This window comes from Meriones unguiculatus, chromosome 2 (assembly GCF_030254825.1).
Source record: "Meriones unguiculatus strain TT.TT164.6M chromosome 2, Bangor_MerUng_6.1, whole genome shotgun sequence".
NCBI lineage: Eukaryota > Metazoa > Chordata > Mammalia > Rodentia > Muridae > Meriones > Meriones unguiculatus.
The window spans coordinates 162,930,754-162,932,976 of NC_083350.1; the positions used below are offsets into that span (position 1 = coordinate 162,930,754).

General features: G+C 40.4%; 1 non-coding gene across 1 annotated transcript; it reads right to left on the reverse strand.

The window, feature by feature from the left end:
• Positions 1 to 1,183: 1,183 nt before the first annotated feature.
• Positions 1,184 to 1,289, reverse strand: LOC132652708 (U6 spliceosomal RNA). Its single transcript, XR_009590284.1, has one exon. It is a non-coding gene; the product is annotated as a U6 spliceosomal RNA (small nuclear RNA).
• Between the last annotated feature and the right edge of the window lie 934 nt (positions 1,290 to 2,223).

Here is a 2,223-nt window from a genome sequence, read left to right on the forward strand (position 1 = left end):
GCTATAATTGAAGGGCTCATGTGATGTGCTTTAACTTGTAAGCTGAAATAGAAGAAACACATAAGAAGAGAATTATGAAATATTAGAAGCAGCTGATACATTAAAGGCCAGGGAAAAATAATTCTGTGATATATTGCCAAGCAATGCTTTTCAAAGTAATATCTTGGTAATATCTTTTTAATTGAAGGCTAAATTCAAATTACTTATTATAATTATTTTAAACAATAGAATATACTGAATTAAAATGGTAACTACAGCCTCTATAGTTCATTAATTTTAAAATTATTTTTAATGTGTATGAATGTTCACTCATATCTATGTATGTACATCCTGTAAGTGCCTACAGAAGTCAGAAGAGGCATGAGATACCATGAAACTGGAAGGAAAGGGCTACTGTGTAGGTGCTGGGAACCAAGTCTGTGTCCTTTGCAAGAGGAGCCAATGCTGTTAACTGATGAACCACCTCTTCAGCCCTTCATTCATCTTTCTAGCTCATTTTTTGATTCCATGCATTGTGTATTTTGAAATTTTTTTCATTATTTTTAATATAATTTTTATTACAGTTTATTCACTTTGCATCCCAGCTGTAGCCACACCTTCATCCCCTCTTGCCCTCCTTCTCTCCCTCATTTCCTCCCATGCCCCTTCCCCAGTCCACTGATTGTGGAGGTCCTCCTCCCCTTCCATCTGACCCTAGCCTACCAGGTCTCATGAGGACTGTCTTTTATAGTCTTCTTCTGTGGCCTGGTCAAGCTGCTCCCCATTCAGGGGGAGGTGATCAAAGAGCCAGCCACTGAGTTCATGTCAGAGACAACCCCTGCTCCCCTTATTAAGGAGCCCATTTGGAGACTGAGCTACCACAGGCTATCTCTGTGCAGGGGGTCCACGTTATCTCAATGAATCGTCCTTGGTTGGAGTATCAGTCTCAGAAAAGACCCCTAGGCCCAGATTTTTTGGTTCTGTTGTTTTCCTTGTGGAGCTCCAGACCCTTTCAGGTCTATCTCCCCCTTCTTTCATAAGATTCCCTGCAATCTGCCCAAAGTATGGCTATGAGTCTCAGTATCTGCTTTAATACTCTGCTGGGTAGAATTTTTCAGAGGCCCTCTGTGATAGGCTCCTGTCTTGTTCCTTATTTTCACCTTCTTCCGATGTCTATCCCAATTGCCTTTCTGAATGAAGATTGAAAAATATGGAACGCTTCAAGAATTTGCATGTCATTGTTGCACAGGGGCCATGCTAATGTTCTCTGTATCATTCAGTTTTAGTATATGTGTTGCTGAAGTGAGCACTCTAGCTCATTTAACAGACATTTATATGAGAAGAATTTTAAAGTGTCTCTGTAATTCACCCAGTTTAGTTCGCTTCTAGAATGGTTCTTCAAACAACTTAAGGGAACTATTCAAACATTTCCCAGAGTCCTTTGTAATGAGGAATCTACATGGGAACCATTTAACTCATGCTTTACAGGTACCTTATTGACTCCTTTGGATTTTGTGCCTAACAGCATGACAGTCTTTTTGTGGGCAACAATTGGAAGGAGGAAGTAAGAATGGTACAGAATCTTCTGGCAAATTTAATGGTAAAATGCTGGCTCTTTATGAGTAACTCTGATGAAGGAATTGAAGATGATAAAATCACCAGTCTGAGGCAATGGAAGTGAGATTGCAGCCAGAGCTGTTCATTACAACAATGAGTGTTCTGTTCACTGGGACTACTGCTTCATTGAGGGGCAGCTAACCCGCACAACATGACTTCTCCTGAATTTGATAGCCAACAGAACCTTGAAATAATGTCCTTCTTGGCTTCATCAGATAATTCTAGAAATGGTAGATTCTGGCACATAATCACTGCAGCTAGTAACTAAGGTAGGTTCTCTAGACACAAAACTGGATCTGTGCTCAATTCTTGCTTTGCTATGATTTAATCCCAAGCAATGGCAGTCATACAGAGAAGGGCAAAAATAGCCATGCAGATTAACAACAGCACATTTTAATAGTCAAATGGTTGGTAAGGTTTCCTGAGACAAAACCCCAATAAGGAATTTGTGACCTCAGAGAGTAATTGGATCAGGGTGACTGGCTAGAAAACAAGGGAATTCCTTTGGACCTTGTTTGTTTGTTTGAGACAGGGTCTCTGTTGCCATGGCTGGTCTCAAAAACATACAGATCCACCTGTCTCTGCCTCCTAAATGCTAGGATTAAAGGCACATGCTATGATATCCAG